This window comes from Coptis chinensis, chromosome 2 (genome assembly GCF_015680905.1).
Source record: "Coptis chinensis isolate HL-2020 chromosome 2, ASM1568090v1, whole genome shotgun sequence".
Classification (NCBI taxonomy): domain Eukaryota; kingdom Viridiplantae; phylum Streptophyta; class Magnoliopsida; order Ranunculales; family Ranunculaceae; genus Coptis; species Coptis chinensis.
The window spans coordinates 5,834,732-5,855,114 of record NC_141457.1 but is presented as its reverse complement, the minus strand read 5'-3'; the positions used below and the strand labels follow the sequence as shown (position 1 = coordinate 5,855,114).

Here is a 20,383-nt window from a genome sequence, read left to right as displayed (position 1 = left end):
GAGGGTCTTGCTTGTGGTCGCTGATATAGGTTGTGGAAGCCATTAATGGAGGTCGAAAACTTTGAGATCTAGTTTTGGAGAAGATGGTGGATTTAAGAGTTGGGGTTTTAGCTTTTGTTAAAGTGGTGGGGTTTTACCCTCTCCATTTTCGCATGTTTGGAGGGCGGCGATCGAATCGGTGGTGGCCGGCGTCGAACCGGGCGGTGGAAATTGGTGGCGGAGCGAGGAAGATGACTATTTCGGTTTGGGCACAGGTTTGGGCCTTAGATGGGTCATTGGTTGGGTTTTGGGCGAAATGTTTAAGTTCTTTGGGCCATTTTATATTTCTTTTGTTTTAGTTTTGGGCCCGATTTTGGTTGTTTTGTATGGGCCAGTTCAGTTGATGTTGGGCCGGATTAATTCTTTGTTTCGGCCCAGTTTAGTTTAAGCTGTGGACCAGTTTTAGTTTAAGTGTTGGGCCGGTTTCAGTTAAATTCTCCGGGCCGAATCCTTTGGTGTTTTGAGCCAGTTTTTAATTTTGGTTTTTGGGCTGGTCATATAACTTAAAATATATCTAATTGGGTCTTTAAATGTTCAGACTTTCGGGTTTTAAGGTTTGGGATTGGCCAGTTGGGTCTGAACCATTACCTTAGCTATGACATGAACTTTGACCTTAGCCATGAACCATGGCTGTGACCCTGAACCTGTCGAACATGGAAACAACAATTTGGCTTTGACAATGACAGTTTGACTTTGACCATGATGGGTTGACTTTGACTTTGACCATAATGTGTTGACTTTGACCATGATGGATTGACTTTGACTTTGACCATGATGTGTTGACTTTGACTTTGACTTTGACCGTTGACCGTTGACTTTGACTATGATGGGGTTGACTTTGACTTTGACAATTGACCGCTGACTTTGACCGTTGACCGTTGACTTTGACTTTTTCAAGTTTTTCTCATATTTGATTTTATGGACTATTATAATAATAAAATGTTGCCGAACATTATATAACGTTGTTTGTCATTATCTAATTATGATTTGACGTGAGTAGTGTGTAAAACATATATATATATGAGGGTTGTAATGGAGTCGCCGGCTCGACGGCTTCTGTTAATGGCGGTCGACAAGAATCGCCTAATCGGCATTCAAACTTTGTTGTTGGGTTTGGTTGTGTTTTTGAATGGGTTGTGGGTGATGGGTAGCTAGTGAGGGTGCGCGAGGGCTGTTGATAGGTTGTGGAAGCCGGCCATTAATGGAGGTCGAAAACTTTGAGATCTAGTTTTGGAGAAGATGGTGGATTTAAGAGTTGGGGTTTTAGCTTTTGTTAAAGTGGTGGGGGTTTTTACCCTCTCCATTTTCGGTATGTTTGGAGGGGCGGCATCGAACCGGTGGTGGTCGGTCGCGCGAACTACCGGGCGGTAATAATTGGTGGCGGCGAAAGAGAAGATGACTATTTCGGCGGCACAGGGTTTTGGGCCTTAGATGGTTGGGGTTTTGGGCGAAATGTTTAAGTTCTTTGGGCCATTTTATATTTCTTTTGTTTTAGTTTTGGGCCCGATTTTGGTTGTTTTGTATGGGCCAGTTCAGTTGATGTTGGGCCGGATTAATTCTTTGTTTCAGCCTAGTTTAGTTTAAGCTGTGGACCAGTTTTAGTTTAAGTGTTGGGCGGTTTGCTTAAATTCTCCCGGCGAATCCTTTGGTGTTTTGAGCCGCTTTTAATTTTGGTTTTGGGTCGGTCATATAACTTAAAATATATCTAATTGGGTCTTTAAATGTTCAGACTTTCGGGTTTTAAGGTTTGGGATTGGCCAGTTGGGTCTGAACCATTACCTTAGCCATGACATGAACTTTGACCTTAGCCATGAACCATGGCTGTGACCCTGAACCTGTCGAACATGGAAACAACAGTTTGGCTTTGACAATGACAGTTTGACTTTGACCATGATGGGTTGACTTTGACTTTGACCATGATGTGTTGACTTTGACCATGATGGATTGACTTTGACTTTGACCATGATGTGTTGACTTTGACCATGATGTGTTGACTTTGGCTTTGACCATTGACCGTTGACTTTGACTATGATGGGGTTGACTTTGACTTTGACAATTGTCCGCTGACTTTGACCGTTGACCGTTGACTTTGACTTTTTCAAGTTTTTCTCATATTTGATTTTATGGACTATTGTAATAATAAAATGTTGCCGAACATTATATAACGTTGTTTGTCATTATCTAATTATGATTTGACGTGAGTAGTGTGTAAAACATATATGTGGACTGTAGACTGTTTAATTGTGCTACATTTTATGTTGTAAATTGTATGGACAAATCAAATGTTGAAATGTTGTGGAAGCTGATATAAATTTGGTTGTCATTATCTAATTAAGATTTGACGTTGATATTGTGACATTATATAATATGTTGGGATATATATATATTAAATGCAATAGTTTTGGAGGAATAAATGTATAAACCCTCCAGTATTATATATGTGAGATGCTACTATGAGGTAATATAGTATTGGTGAATATTTTCCCACGGGAGTGTGGCGTAGTGCAATAATATATTGGCACGTGAAATAATGAAAGTGGTTATGAGATACAATTGAGATATTTATATATATTGTGGCTTAGTGCAATAATGTATTTGACATGCACGTGATATAGTGAAGTTGATTATGAGTCATAAATGTATGACACCTGAATAAATTACATAACGAAAATCCTAGAACCTAGCTACCACAACTCATGTGATTGGCCCTTCTGCGTTTCAGTGAATCTGAATGGCCCTTCTGGCGTTTCAGTGAATCTGAATGGCCTTCGGGCGTAAATAATATGATTGGCCCCTCTGGCGTTTCAGTGAATCTGAATGGCCTTCGGGCGTAAATAATATGATTGGCCCCTCTGGTGTTTCAGTGAATCTGAATGGCCTTCGGGTGTAAGTAATATGATTGGCCCTTCTGGCATTTCAGTGAATCTGAATGGCCCTTCTGGCGTAGCCGAATAGTGGCTTGAGTATTCCGTTCGCAAATATTGGAACGAGACGCGCGATATTTTATGCCGAATAGTGGCATTACTTACATAATGGCTTCCGTGTGAGGATTTACCTGGTGTGCGGCATCCCGCTCAGGGTGGTTACGCATGGAGTGGTTCATTATGTAAGGGGAGGCATGTGGATGTACATGTTCGGCATTGGGTAGCGATTGTGGTAGCCAGGGAAACTAGGTAAGACATAGATACGACGTGATTTTAGGGACACGCAAAGAAAGTCTAAACTAATATAATTATGGTAATATGTTGGTAAATAATATATCTCTAGATAGATGATTGTATATGTTTGGCTGGTTAGTAGTTTAGTTAGAACCTAAGGCGCCTCGTGGAGGAACTAAATGCCTTTTTATTATGTGTATGGTATGTTGTATTAGTTGTTGGAAGTTAAGGTGCCTCAGTGGAGGAACTACTTGCCTAGATTATTGTACTTAAGGATGTCGTATTAGTTGTTGGAAGTTAAGGCGCCTCGGTAGAGGAACTAACTGCCGTAAAGATTGTGTATATATTTGGTATAATTATATGTTGTATTTTAGAGCTACTCACACCAACATTTTTATAATGTTGACCGATTTGCATGTTTGTTTATCGGTGTGTTCATTAAATGAACACAGTTGATAAGTCTTGACAGTTTAGTGTTGAAGAAGATTGGTTCTTTCGCCGGGTTTTTAAGTTAAGCGAAGCATTTCAAGATAGTCTTTGTTTTCCTTGGAGGTGATATAGATTTTCAGTTGAGATAAGGTTATTTATATTTTCATTTGTAAATTTTTGTAATGAAGAAGACTTTTGTTTAAGTTAAAATTTTTATTGGTTTTTTATTATCCGCATATTTAAACCGCTTATGGTTTTTAGGAGTTGAGAGTCGTCACACCCTCTGAGATCGAAGAGTCGGGAACAAATAATGTTTTCCCGATTGCAGCCGAAATTCGGTGTGACAATTCCGTGGTAATCCGGATGCTTGGTCCAAGATAAACTAAACACGGGACTCAAGGTGAAAACAGATTCGAGAGGTACCACCCACCGAAAGTTAGGAAATATGCCGAGTATCCAACCCCTTGTACAATGGTAGTAAGTACAATGTGCTCGGTTTACACACGTAGTCCGGCCGAACCTAAAAGTGGGCCATGGATGGAGCAATAGAAGTTTTACCGAGCTCCTTCAAATTTCTAAAGGATCGTTACCTCCGATAACAACAACACCCCAAAAATAATACTCATTATCGTCGAAAAGTCATTAAAGAAGTGAAACTTGGATACGAGAAGATTTATGCTTGTCCAAATAATTGTATGTTGTATTGGGGAAAACAGAATTCCAAAAGATCAAGTGTGACACATGTGGTGTGTCTAGGTTCAAGTTTGATGGAAGAACAAAACAAATGAGTCCCCGCTAAGATATTGAGATATTTTCCAATAACTCCAAGACCGCAAAGAATGTACAAAGCGCTTATGGGTCGGGCTAAAGAGATGACTTGGCATTCAACCTAAGAATGACACCCGAAAAGATGAGGCACCCGACTCTCTAGCACATGGAAGTCCATGGATAGAAGGTATAAAGATTTTTCATCCGATCCTCGTAATGTTCGCTTGGGATTATCCACGGATGGATTTAATCCTTTTTGGCACGCTTAGCACAACACACGCTTCTTGGCCCTCAGATTGTTGTGTAATACTATAACCTTCCACCGGTTTATGCATGAAGCCACAATTTACAATGCTCACACTACTCATTGAAGGCCCAAGCCAACCAGGGAAGGACATTGATGTGTTTTGCAACCTTTGGTTCGCGGAGTTGAAAGTTCTCGTGGGAGAAAGGGGGTCACAACATTGGATCGTTCACTAATACCGAGTTTAATCTTCGTGGCTATGTTGTTGTGGACAATACATGACTTTCCAAAGATATGGGGATGTTTCGGTTGTAGAACGAAGGGTAAATTTGGTTGTCCTTGTTCTGCGGTCCAAAGACGATTCTATGTGGCTTCCGATATGGAATGAAACATGCATTCATGGTAGGTAGGAGGTGGTCAGTCGCTCTGATACATACAAGCGAAAAGACACAAGTGCTAACACTTTTAATAAGAAAGAGGAGTCTCGTGGACAACCAATACGTTTGAGTGGGGAAGCAAAGTGAAAAAATGATCACTTTGGACTAGATGTGGTGTGGGGAAAACTAAAAAAAAAAAAAAGAAAGGTGGGAGAAGATGATGAATATGCGGATGGTGATGCATCGCCTTGCTTCAGAACAATCAATTTTCTTTAAGTTTCTCGAGTAATCGGGAGCATATCCCCTCGCGGCGCCATAATTTGGATGTTATGCATATCAAGAAAAACGTTTGTGAGAACTTGATTGCATTGATGCTAAACACAAAAGGAAAAACGAAAGATGATGCTAATGGACGTAGAGATTTGAAGCGGCTGAAAATCAAAAAGCGACTATGGCTGCAAAAACAGAATGGAAAGGAAATTCAGAGGCCTGGTCGGTATTGGCTCATGAAAGAAGAGAAAAGGCTATTTCTCCAGACACTACGTGATTTATGTGTCCCTTTTGGTTTTAGTAGCAATTGGAGGAATATTGTCACAGAAGATGGTATGGACTTAAAAGGTGCACATATGAAGTCTCATGACTATCACATCTTGATGCAGCATTTGCTTCCTATGTTGATCCAACATGCATTTAAGGATAGGAAGGAAATTCTCCCTTTAATTAAAAGTTTCTCTTCATTTTTTAATGCTCTATGTTCTAAGATTATCGATGTTGATTCATTGTTAATATTAGAGAAGGATATGGCAAGGACACTATGTGAACTTGAGAAATATTTCCCTCCGTCAGTGTTTGTTGTCATGATGCACCTGCCTATCCATTTGGCTTATGAGGCTCGGGTTTGTGGACCTGTTTATTATCGATGGATGTATCCATTTGAAAGGTATGGTGTAATTTTAATTATTTACATTGTAGACATATTATTTGAAATATGTTATACTTAACACGCCGTTAATATTGAAGGTTTATGAAGACTTTTAAAGGCTATGTTGCAAACAAAGCTCATACTCGGGGTTGTGTGGCGAGAGATACCTTTGATGAGGAGGCAATAATATATTGCAATCGATACAAAGGAAAAGGTAAAACAAGTATTTTGAAAGAACCGGAGGAGAAAATGGATGACTCGCTAAATCTTTAGATGATATTGATGACAATGGTGAGGGTTGGACCTTGGTTAAGTAGGTCGGACCTTTGTCATCCATGGTATTGAATATGAACAAGCTCGCCATTGGGTACTCAACCGTCATCCTAAATATGAAACGTGGCAAAGGTATGCGTTATTGTAACCCTATATATTAAATTATCATCGTGCATCTTATGTAAGCTTAAATGTTCCCCTTTTTGCTTTAAGGAAATACACTGAATTCTTACAAGAACGTAAGGTAACTTTAGGAAAGAAATCTGGACACTATAAGGTACCTAGCTAAGAAGAAGAGTTTGCCCGGTTGCAAATAAAGTACTAGAAAATAACTTAATATTTGCCTGCTTTTGATTGATCAAATCTAATTCTTTGTTGTTAATATTTACGCATTTAGATTGTTGACTCTACGGATGTTGATTTCTTAGATATTATTAAAGGACCTTTGTCGATTGCTACTAGCTACAAGAAGTATTGCATAAACGACTTCCTCTATGTTACCAAGGACCATGAGAAAACTAAAAGGTACCAAAACATTGGGGTTAGCACAGATTGTATAACCGCTTGTCGATCTAGTGCTAAAGACAAGACTCCGATAGATGAATCATTGATGTACTATGGAGTTCTCAAAGATATCATCCAGCTAGAGTATCGAGAAGGGGTACAAGCCCGTCCCTCTTTAAGTGTGATTGGGTTAAAGTGACTCACCATGGTGTTAGATGTGATAAGGAAGCGAATCTAAGATTAGTAAATTTGTCGAACTTTGCTAGTTCTAATCAATTAGGTGATCGAACCATTCATTTTGCACAAAATGCTAACCAGTGTTTTACTCTAAAGATCCCAAGGAGCCGGAATGGCATGTTGTACTAGAGGTTCCAAAGAAAGGCATATTATGAAGATAAAACTTGTATTCTTCCCAATGAATCGGTCGTAACCAGTCTTTGAAGTTGGAACTAGCAATAGTGAACATGCAATGGATGATGAGCTGATCTATAGTGATCCCGGACGAAAATGTAGTGGTTGTTGAGAAGACTAATATACTGGCCGGTCGAGGAAGCGTTAGGTATTATTATTTGTAGTTGTTTATGTGGTACCCTTTTGCTGGCTAAGAAAGTCATTTGAATTGTTTATTAATTGACAATTGATAGTTTATCTTTTTGAATGTATTATGTGGTACTAGTGAATTTTAAATTACCATCTTCTAGGTAAACCTTTAAACTCCGCCAATGCCAAGTTTTTGCTTAGCATTGCCGGTCCCAGGCCCGGATAAAGGAGGAGGGAAAAAGGTAGGCTTAATCTTTAATAATGGAACATGGTGGTCTTACCAGGTATCATCTCAGGTCTCTCTTATTAGGAGGTAGTTATTTGATAAACTCTTCTTAAGATTTTACTATCTTCTTTATTTATTGCTGTTTTACTTAAGATGTTGGAATGTAGCTTTGTTTCCTTTCTTAAATACTAGCTTAGAGGAAAGAATGGCTTCTCGATATGACATTTGCTTCGGGGAAAAGCTAATTGATTTTGTCCCAACTATTAGTGGGATTTCATTGGCTGAATCCCCCATTTAAAAAAGGCTCTAGGAGGTGCACCTCGTTAATGTTGAATTGTTGATGTTGGGATTGTGCGACTTGGTGGTTCATCGGCTTTTATTGGCAAGGTATTATTTTTAAGGTTGTTTACTTTCCACTCTTTTACACCTAACGAATGATTTCTTTTTGTTAGTTTGTTTTTTAGCTCCGCCCTTTTTGAATATAAAAGTATCTACCATTAGTACCATGAAAGGTCAAACTAAGTCGACTACTTAGGAAAAAAAATTAATATTCTTAAGCTCGATCGATGTCATACTTTACTAAGGAATCTAAATGTACAAATGTTGTACCTTCCATTTTTCTCATCTATACCTTCTATTTTGTAGTCTATAACTTCTATTTTTCAGTGAATCACTTAATATCCCTTAAGGCTTGAGGAGTTGTGATTAGAACCTCAGATTCATCATCTTGGATCAAATCAATGATTTATTTTTGTTTCACATACTTTTTGGAACTTCGCTTTTGTTATAAATCCATTCGATATTGATATCAATCTTTACACACCATTGGAGATGCCGATGTAACAAAATCCATGTACAAAGAAGTAGTTTTAGGCGGTGATGTTTGGGATCTTCTTGACGAAGTTAATGATTTATATGGGAAACCCTATGCGATACTACGAGAGAGAAGTGCAGTTTGTTCGGATAATTTTGTCTAATTACATTTATTTATTACGCACTATTTTTAATCAAAGAATATCTTATTCTTTTTGGAATAAGCTTAGTTTCTATTGGTAGATTTTGATGTAGCTCTTTGGTGTCCGACGAGGTGTTCTTCTCTCCTCGGTCCTCCTGAAGGTAAAAAACTTTTGCACGGACAATTGCAAAAGAGAGTGGAATGCCGTTTGTTTTTGCTTCTGGTGCAGAGTTCACTGGACTTGACTTTGGTCCCTTCATGAACATCAGTTTGGCTTCTTAATTAGTAGGTGCTTTCTTCTTCTTCATTTTTTTTTTTGTTTGTTTCTTATGGAGATAAGCTAATGGTTCAGACTTCAGGTATTTATATTTCTCAGACATGTATAACACTCTACGATACACATAGTTTGAAATCGTTTAATTATATTAAATCTTGGCCAAGTTTTGGGCAAGTGGTGTTTGTTAATAGCATTTCACTTGAGCTGATTTGCTTATGCCAAGCTGTTCTATTCTACTTGAGCTAATATAAAATGTTCAACTGTTTTTGCTTTAGGTGAGTTAAAAAAAAAAAAGTTTTGCTAAGGAGTCTTGTGATACTTTAAAATCACCGGGCCTCAATACGACATATAGGATTATGTTATTCATGTACATGTGTATTGACCTTGTTTCTTCTTTCATTATTTACCCTTTTCTTGTTATTCCTATCTCTTAATATCAATAAACGCTTTATGCATAAATCAAGAGATTTACAAAACAAACGTAACACGTTTGAAGTTTTGAAACTTGGTTGTGTTGAAAATTCCACAATCCATGTCGAAGCATTTGTCACTGGTTTTAATTTGATTGTCATTTGTAAAAGTAATAAGTTGATAACATATCTACTGGTAGCCTGAAAAGTTTCTTGTGATGGAAATATACCACATATATTGGAGTATTTATTTTGATTATAGAGGTCATATATATTCTACAAAGAAATTAGTGATACTCGAATATTATTATTTCACAGAAAACAGAGGAAAAATGAAACTATAACACTTTAACAAGTAAACTTTTCTGCAACAAGGTGTACTACCTGATTAATTTGGAAAACTGGGCCAATCTGTTAACTAGTTCAGTGCAATTAAAACTTTATTAGCAACTCTATGAAGTATTGGATTTCAGATGATGGTATATTCAGGATTAGCTTTTGTAGTTGCGGCTATGTGTCTTAGACTTTAGTGTAGATGCTGTTATCTCTTATCGACAACCGGAAGATATTACTTTGCCGCGTTGCATATATTTTTGGATACGTGGTCATTCTATTTTCCTTTATGTGATAATATTTATCAGGTTCGTGAAATATTGGAGCTCTATAGAAGGATATATGAGGAGTATCTAGCAATCCCAGTTGTAAAAGGGTAGGCAAGCGAGCTTGAAAAGTTTCCTGGTCTTTTCATAAGCAATTCTTGCTCCGCATTTTCCTTCTGCTGTGTGGATGTTTCACTTGTCCTAAGAAGAAAAACATACAGTTTAAAGGAGTTGCAGGTTAGTATAACAGCTTAATAGAAATATCAGCTGAACCAACTCCAACCCAATTGTTCCCTTTATAAATAAATAAAAAAATAAAAATAAAGAGAGAGAGAGAGAGAGAGAGCAGACATACTTCCTCCTACGCTTTCTATTATCACCACCTCCGGCTGAATCAAACAGTGCTGCATCAAAGCAAGGAATGCAGAAATAAGAAGATACTTTGCAGAGACGGACATGTGAATATCTAAGTCTTCATGAGCTTCCCCATCCCCCAAAACCCTTGTATTTCTCTTCTTCCTTTGCCATTTTCTCAGAGTCCACTCTAAGACTGTTAATGAAGGACGAGATATGGGTCCTTTTATGAGTTATACAACAACTGTTGAGGTGACTCGTGATACACTATACCAAAACATGACATCCCTAACAGTCAGAAACCGTTACTAAAAATATTTGTAACGGTTTTTATGCGTCACAGTTTGGGCGTTGCTAATTCGTTATTAATATTCGTAACGGTTTATAACCGTTACATAATTATTTATTGTAACGGTTTCTAACTGTTACTAAAATATTTACTAACGGTTTTCTTTGCTCAATTGTATTACTCTTTAGCAACGGTTTTATAAAATTAGTAACGCTTTTTGGTGTTACTCTTTTTAACATCGAACGGTTTTATAACATTAGTAACGCTTTTTTGTGTTACTCTTTTTTAACATCAATAACGGTTTTATAAAAATAGTAACGCTTTTTTGTGTTACTCTTTTCTAACATTAGTAACAGTTTTATAAAGTTAGTAACGCTTTTTTATGTTACTCTTTTCTAACATTAGTAATGCTTTTATAAAGTTAGTAACGCTTTTTTGTGTTACTCTTTTCTAACATTAGTAACGCTTTTATAAAGTTAGCAACGCTTTTTTGTGTTACTTATTGCAAAGCTTAGTAACGGTGAAGAACCGTTACAAAACTATTTCATACGTAAAAAAAAAAAAAAATCCCCCAAACCCCCCCCCCCCCCCTGCCTTTTTGGGAGACTACTTAACCTGCATAAAGATGCCCCCACTTATTGGGTATTTTTACAATCGTCCATAATATAAACAAAAAATCTTACAAGTACATCCAATCACATAATCTTTTATTAAAATAACATCACCAAAACGTCTTTCATAAATAGGATTTGCCACGAATGAAATACACACTGTTTTCCAAATCAATGGGACTTGTCCTTAAACTCAAGCTCTCATATCATTTGTACAAAACTAGCACCTTCAGTAGTTGTAAGCATCAGGGGATGACTTTGGGATTGTATCATCAGAAAAGTCCCTTTCATCCTATGCACCAATAGAAATAAATAAAAAAGAGTCGAGCAGTAGAAAACAAATATGTATATATAGATATATGCTTATATCCTATTCTTAAGTAGTAGCTCCTTATACTCAAACTACGGAATTCAGAAAACAGAGTATGGTAGCATAATTCTTAAGTAGCAGTATGTTTTGTCCCTTCCAAGAGATCGGAAAGTTCAGTATTTATTTTCACTGGTCCAACAACCAAACTCACAAAAAATGTGACAACAGGGTCTCATACTCCTAACAATATGAGCAATTCAAACTCCAATAAACTGTTCCACTTGAGCAGGTCTTCAAAGATCCTACTTTTGACCTTTGTTTTTGTGCCTTCCGGAAAAATATTTGATGCAAGGAGGTGTTCTTTCGTCTCATATACAACCCTACAGACTCTATTAAATCCATGGGAAGAGTAAGAGAACAGTTCTATTGATTATTACTAAAGAAGCTCATGGAGTCCAAAAAAAGCTATATGCTGAAGATTACTGACCACTACTAGTGTGTATCTACGGGTATGATCATACTATTTGCAACAATTCTTTAAGGTTAAATAGCTAAAGGGGCCAAAGAAAGGCCCAGTAGTGGATCTTGTTGCCTTTAGAGCCATACCCCTGCCAAAAACAAACACATAAAATAATTATTATGTGCCACATATGTTTGATTCATAGACACGCTGATATTTCAGGATAAATTTTCAATAATACTAAAAGCAGAACAAAAAAAGGAAGAAGAAAATATAGGAAACTAGTAAAGAGATTTATGTTTTTATCGGAAAAATAAAGAAAATAAGTCAAGAGATGAAGGCTCTACATAATTTCTAGTATTTAGTACTCACCACAACTTCGGTCCTTGCTACGGTCCTTCCTTCTTCCTTTTGATGGGAACTGGAAAGACCACTGGCTTGATGTCTGCAAGGTCCCCTTTCTAGTGGAATCTGAAGCTTATTTGAAGGATCCGTGAAACTTGCTACTTAAGTTTGCTTCGGTTGTGAAGGACCACACTTTTCTTTGCGCCATCGATAATAGACTCCTTGCTTGCAACTAGACTTGACAACGTTGATAGATCGCCCGTTGAAACCTTAGGAGGATCATCATGATTTTTCCCAGCCTTTGCCCATCTTTGCCCGATGTACCAAAGGTCCCGAATGTGAAGCCCTCTTAATGTATTGGCCCTGTGGATCTCTGTTTGTTTCTTCCAAAGATCTTGTTGACCGTGCGGGTGGATCAATTGGAAAGCCGAAGCAACTTCTTCCGATGAGGGTTGAACAACTCACTTCGCTCTTAGAATTGGATTGACTTTGCCTCTTCCTCGTAATCAAAAAGAAAACCAGAAACCGTATATGATAAAGAGTAAGGAATCTATGACATACTACAAATGATCCAATAAAAGGGATGAAACATTTATGACGGATACACAATACATCTTAAAGATATGAGAAAGGCTGAAATTGTGGACGAAAAAGAACAACATGCACATTCAGATAAAACATGTTAGAATGAAATTGTACTTCATTGTTTCATTACTACTATTATCCCAGCCGATGTGCACTTCACACAACAACTATTCCCACAAACATACTTACCTCTCCATCAAATATACAGATCTTGGATATAAGAATTTTTTTTTCCTTCTCGTACTCTCGTCCTCAATTTCCTCATTATATTGGAAATTGTCCAAATGTAGTTGCCAAAAATATTTAGGGAAAAGCTAAGAGAACTGAACATTAGAATACAATAGCAATACAAAATGGTACCAAAAACAGGAAGGAGACTTGAAAGGAATGTGAGGGATGCCCGGAAAACAATATGATTAATGAAAAATCATAGATGCTAATTCAAATATCCTTTTGCCGAAGAGGAAGCCACAAAATAAAACCGTGACATTGGAGAGATTTAAACTGTTGGAAAAATAGAAAGTGAAGATAGAGGCAAACTAACAATAAAATCAAGAAATAAACTTTTCACGAACTCATTGTTGGCTTATGCAACAATGCCTATGCTGCAACCTTTGTTTATAGAAATTAATCCTTGCAAACTAAGAAAGGAAGGGAACACCCTTCCAGAAACTGAATTTTGTGAATTTAAAATAGATATCCAAAATACCCTTAAATGTTTTGACATGCATTTCGAATCGATCTCACATACTTGTTTATGCATCTATGACTGCTAAGATATACTGACAGATAACAAACGTCGGACAGCATACTTTTGCAAACATACTACATGCATCCTTTTATGCACACGCAGATGTAATATGACAATTGAGATATTTATATTCAATCTAAAGGACATTAACCACTCAATGTGGGAAATCAAGACTCTTACATCCATCAAATAATAGCTCAAGCAATAAGAAAGTACAAAAGATGAAGTGTAATACCCATGAAGCTAAAAGCTATGACTATTGACTAAAATAGTTGTTAAATTCACTAATTAAGTAATTGAAAATGTCGTCACATAAATGTAAAACCGAATATAAGAATTATCCCTCATAAAACAAATAGAGACTTAAACTTACTTGCATTGAAATGGCTAACTCTCAGCATTGGCATCAGTCTTTGGAATCGCCCCTAGATTCTCTAGGTCCTTTCCTTTCTGAATCAAACCTTTGCCCTCTCGCCTCCTCTGCTGCCTTTTGCCTAGAAGTCAATGAAAGACATTTGTTGAGCAGATCTTAATCGATAATTGTGACTCTTAGAAGAAATATAATCATAATTAATAACTAAATCATAAGCATCAATATCATTTTTCTAAAAGTAAAACTTCACAGAACAAAAGACGCGGATCGAAATCAGGAATAAAGTCCTCGAGCCAATAATGAGATACTTTGACAAGTATAACAACCAACAACTGAACCTCTACAATACCCATATCACAGACAAGCTATGGCTATCCATATTGATAGTCAATATTCAACATTGTCAGGTATGATATACCTCACAAGTAAATAGTTGTGAGTTCACATGAATGTCCAAGTCCCAATCCAGTTTTTTAGTCTATCAAGGCTCAGGTTTAACAAGATACCCTTTACTAAGTAAATGGAGGTTTAACTTACTTGTTCAGGACTGCATCAAAATCTTGAACAAATATTGAGATAGCATTGAAGCCCATCCCAAAGACATATAACCAGAAATTCTGCACATTCACGTTTCTTGAGGGTCGCTTTTTCATTATAGCCTGTAGATCACAAACTAACTAATAAAACAAAAATATCGAAGATTCTCGTGACTAATCCTTTTACACATTAAAACCAGAGTAAGCATTTAAACATATAAAATTGGGTATGGATGACCAACCACACAAAGGAATGGTTTCTCTTTTTGAGCATCATATATATAATTGAAATTTTTGAAGATCTTCAATGAAGTTCATCTATTGTCCTACCCACAAACGCATAAAATGTCTAAACTAGTCTAACCTCGGTGTAGACTCCTCCTGCAAAGCCACTCAGAAGCGTCATGACCTGCAAAAGTGCATCGTGTTATGGTCACACGTAGGATCTTAGATAAATTTTGCTTTCTCCTCTTTCAACTCCTTGATTAGACCACAAAAATATTGAAAACTCACGATGGCCATCATCCAACCTTGATATGGAGTTTGAAGAACATGATCAGAACTGTAGAAAATAGATAAATCTAAAGAATGAGAATATAAAAACAAATTTAGGATCAACTTTTTCGGAGTGAGGAATTCACTCACACCAACACTATAAAATTAAAATATATGCACAACAGGTAGCAGCTACACATGAGGCCCTGGTCCATTAAGTAGACCCTAAAGAACTTCAATGGGCCTGACACTCACTCCCACCTGATATTGGGTTGAGATCCTCAGTGGTCGCCCAAAGAAATCATCTCTTACCAATCTCTCTAGGGCCTGTAAGTAAAACTCCATAGCATGTGCCATGCATGTGACCACCAAGCCCAGGAATGTGCCACTGACAATCCAAAGGATCATCATCATTGGCGCTTCGGTGTTCAAAAGCCCACAAGCATGATGTACAATTTCGGCCACACAAACACATTACATAAAGTACTAAAAGCAATTCACAGTAACCCATTTTCTTTTTCTAAAAGAGGTTTCTGCAGCTGAAATCAAATAGCACAGTTGTTTCATTAAATTAACAATTGAGCATCCTTGGAAGTTAATCAAATTACCTAGTCATCATAGAAAAAAAAAGTAAGCACATGTTCTAAAACGAGGAATCTAACACGTTCAGACTTCAAAGTCTCGATTCTCTCGTTCCAAATAAACACAAAATGCTTTATCATTCAAATTATTCTTTTGTTATGTCTTTCTTGTGTGTGTCCTGTGTGTGAGCAAAAGAGTGCAGATATAAGTGCTGTATTAGCATGGTGGAAAATTAGCTTGTTAACATCACACTAGCCAAGTTAAACATCATAGAGAAAACTAAAGCTAAGGTCATTGCAGTGCTCTTTATTATTCTCAAGATTACACTAATCCTGGGTACTTAAGAAGTATAAAGAAACAATTGTCGAGGGACATTATTGATCAAACACCATCATAGGAGATTGTGCCACAAACAATACGCACTTGAGTCTATACTTTATGGTCGGTATCAGGAACTCAAGGAGAACTCAACCTTTTAGGATAGAAATTCTTAGCATTGAGACCACTATATATTAAGCCCACTAGTCTGCTTCAATATTCTTATACAACGTTTATTCGTGACCGCATTTCTTGTCATTGTTATTGTTGTTGTTGTTGGGTAAGTTGCACTGATAACATGGAAAACATTTTACCATACCAGAAAAGAGTTTTTTACTTTTCAGACAACGGAATCTATCTTTAAGTTGACAACACCATTACCAAAATATACATGCATCATCATTTCAAGACACTATGGATTGCACTTACGATGAATCAAGTTTCTTGTGATAACAAAGCATCGAGAATGCACTAACAAGTAAAAAAATTACAAATTAAAAATGTGTAATGCGTTACTAATATCTTGTTTTGGTGTTGTGAGAGATACCACACTTGAATATATATACACCATACCTTCACACTACTCACATGTCAAAACCTATCTTCCAAAACAAAACTCGTAAATATTCCAATATCCGCATACAATAGTCACATATGAAACGAAAGAAAACCACACAAGGACTCCTTTCATTAACTACTAGGTCTCCTGTTGTTGCTCTCCATCTACGTTCCAACACGGAACGCTTAAGCTAGTTCCCCTAACAAAATAACTAAAGTAACATATACACGATTATACAAAATAACTAACAAAATAACAGGACTAACTGATTCAAGAGGAAACATGAACCAAAAAGTGTTGCCTTTGCCCCGTTTTTTGCGTACCGAATCTGTAATTAACAACATTTTTATTTTACTATCTGACAATTTGTTTTTTACTTGGTAAGTTTTATCTATTCTATATAAGAAAAGGAGGGTTACAAAAAGATTTTATGTATCTGACAATTGAACAAACGCGTGAAGAACAAAACAATACAATCAATGATCTATTTGAAATACACTTGCTTCACAATATCACTTGGATCGCAACCTTAGCTTACCTCACATTTTATGTGGTGCGACAATGATTGCAAAAGTTCTATACCAAAAGAAATAATAATAAATGTGTCTATGTAAATAGAAGTTTACATATATTTCTTAACCGGCCTAGAACCCGACCACTTGCTAATTTCTTCTTATGATTATCAATCATCTTAATGAAGAATGACCAACCCCACTTACTAGTTACTTCTCGATCATCCACAAGACAATAATATGAGCAACAAGTAAAATATGCCTAAAGCATATATGTACAATGTCAAAAGGGATACAAAATTTCTACATTGTCTAGTAAAGCTTATAAGTGTCACATACCTCCTCCGGATACTAGACACCAGACTACGTACTTTCCTCAAAAGCTACAACTATAATGCCAGCTGTTGAAGTTCCCACTGATTTGAAAATACATGAATTGAGAGTGATTGTGAAGTGAATAACTCACAATTAACACCTTTCAATTCAACTTGATAGACGAATCAGAAGCTGGCTCAATAAGCAAATAAAGTATAAATGATGGGAAAATATATTGTCAACAAAACTGCAATGTGGTAGCGAATGAAAGTAGCCTAAAAACCCAAAATCAGCCTCTATATACACAAACCGACCAATACCCAAAACTGTACCTAAGGAACATATTAGATTCTAAATTAGACGCCAGCTCGATACATTGTCAAACTAGACAAACTCACAGTCAATCATTTCGTTCTAGCTAGTCCAAATAAGCTCTACGTTTTCATGACACCCGTTTATCACAATTTTCCTTTTTTGAAAGTAGAAATCCGATTTCCTACCAAGCAAAAATAGGCTAAAAACCTAAAATCAGCATGTATATTTATAACGACCAATACCCAAAATTGTACCTAAAGGAGCCTCCCGCCTTGAACGCATATGAACAAGCTTTCTAATAGGTTAACAACTTGGTAAATATCATATCGAAAACGTATCTATACCAAGCCAATGCCAATCAGAACACACTCGAGAATTCTAAAGTGAACATAGGCGCTTAGAGGATTAACTTCGTCACTGATGTTTTCAATGCAAAGACTAAGTGCTCTTAAGCAGTTGAAACAAGTATTAAATTTAAAATCGACTTCATAAAATTACAATAACATGATTGAAACAGGATCAGGTTCGACCTATTTTGGTATTGGAAGGATTAAACGTGAACTAATTACAAACACTACGACATTATTAGCACATAATGCAAGTCAGAAACAAAAGAGAACAAGAATGAAACAAGACGCCCAAAACACAGTTCTTAGCAACACAATCCATCATTCACCGTAGTCAAGCATAACATCAAATGAAGTAATTGAAAGAAATATAAGCGCCATTCCAAACATGCAAACTTAAAGTGGCATATACTCAAACAGTTGATGGAATTTATACTGAGTTAAAAGACTTGAGACCAAACACAATTCAGGAATGGGGATCACACAAATTCAATACCGAATTTCATAATCTTAAGACAGAAATATAATTAAAAAATAAAAAACGAGCATAACTTGAAGCAGAAAATCTACCCATTTTCATAAAAGACCACCAAAGTACTGGAATTAATAGAAAAAAACATAGATATAAACAGAAAAAACGTACCTTTGCTGCGAACCACAGTTATAATACTGAACAAAGAAAAGAATATACCAAAACTTCGTACCTTAACAAATGACATGCTTAAGACCTACACCAAAAGTTCGTCCTCCAAGGGAATGATTTGGTGCATAATTTTCAAACAAAATAGGAGCGTCTAAGCTACATGGCTGATCCCTTATCTTGAATCACCTGCAAGAGAGAAACCAATAAGAACTTCCGCATTCCTGACTGATGAATATCAACTATCAACCTCAAAAGAACATAAAATAAAGAACATGTACTCTCACAACATAGACAAAGAAGCTAGTTTAGGAATAAAAGTGACCAAGTGCTGCCTTCTTTTAAAAAAACTTTAGTAGATTACCAACAACATTTAAGATTATTGACTTGAGACCTAATGCATGTTTAAAGATAACACATGTTTAAAGCTTAGAAAGTGAAAATTGTGTGAGTTAGTAAATCAACCAAAGGGTGTACTGATTAGTTCCATAATGCAACCTAAAGTTCTTTTGGGTTCCAACCTTAGCAACCTATCATCTAGTTCAGTTGCAATGTCCAACTACAGTTCCATAATACAACCTAAAGTCATTTTCGGTTATAAACAAAGTATCGTCTAGTTCAGTTGCAATGTCCAAGTACAAGCAGACTTCAATTTCGCAAACAAAAGCTAGTACATAATATTTAAGCAAACAAAAGCTCGCATACAAAAAGAATTAAAAAAAAAATAGTTCATGCGTAAGTTTTGCAACAGATTCAAAATATCTAACTAAAGGTAAAGGATCATGGCATGTAACCTTTAAAGGAGGCACCACTAACGTACATAGGTTACAGAAGAAAACCTACTTATTCAACACCAAGGGCCCTACAAATGACATCTACACAAAGATTACAAACCTGCTATTGATCCCTTCAACCATCTTCTCTAACCTACACGATGAATAAAGAAAAAAAAACCCAATAGACACATAATTTAAGCAACCAAAATTCAGGTTGAGGTTAAACCATACCCTTCCAGATAGAAGGGGGGACAACAAACACAAAAATATTTCCAGAGGGCATCACCAATCACATCTACACTCATTAAAAGATCAGAGACCTATATACAATTCAACAAGAAATATCTCCTTAAGGAAAATTAAAAGTAAAGCCAACAACGAAATTACAAAATTTCCTTTGTTTCATACCTTTTTCCGTCCAACCAAGATACCAAAACAAGATCTGCGCAGGTTGAATAATAGAAAACATTAAAACTTTTGAGCAGAGTTCTAATTTTTATCAAACAATTTAAAATATTAAGATTTAATTAGAAAACCAATGTTCACAAATCCCTTACCAAAATTAGCTGACCAAATCCGAAATGTTGAGAGCGTACCATTGAGAAACCCTAACTCGTTCTCAAGCCGAAATCTGAAATCCAACCAAACCCTAAGTAGATAAACACAAAAGGTAAAGAAAAGAATTGAAGAGGAAGCCCCGAACTATTTTTAAAAAAAAACAAAAAAAACTAGGCTTTCCAAACCCAAAGAAGAAGAAGAAGACGTGAAGAAGGAGAAGAAGAAGTGAAATAGCAGAAGATGAAGAAGAAACAAAACTAACCTTCATTATAGATGAGGAACTGCTGGTTTTAGCTATCCACTTCTAAAAGTGAGAAAGATATGAGTGCGGGTTTCCAACCTTTAATGTGGTTTGGACTTTCTTTTTTATTTTTCATAAATTATTTTTATTTTATTTCTAACGAAATCCATCTGTTAGTCTACCGTGACTAAATAATCCCCATAATTATCTAAAAATAAAGTAACGGAAAGCAAGCCATACTTACGCTTTCTAACTGTTAAGAACTGTGTTACGGTAAAAAACTGTTACTAAGTGAAAAATGGATGCGTTACAAAATCACCCTTTTGGTGTAGTGATAGTTTCGTGCAACTCATCTACTTGTTTCAGTGATTACTATAAACTATGAGCTTT

General features: G+C 36.4%; 1 long non-coding RNA gene across 2 annotated transcripts; it reads right to left on the bottom strand.

The window, feature by feature from the left end:
• Positions 1-18,427: 18,427 nt before the first annotated feature.
• Positions 18,428-20,092, bottom strand: LOC147514542 (uncharacterized). Of its 2 annotated transcripts, XR_015213235.1 has the most exons (4): positions 20,015-20,092; positions 19,752-19,825; positions 19,603-19,636; positions 18,428-18,607 (listed from the first exon to the last, which is right to left on the bottom strand). It is a non-coding gene; the product is annotated as an uncharacterized LOC147514542 (long non-coding RNA). The 2 variants fall into 2 exon arrangements; XR_015213234.1 differs by lacking the exon at positions 20,015-20,092 and having other exon boundaries at positions 19,752-19,994.
• Positions 20,093-20,383: the final 291 nt, after the last annotated feature.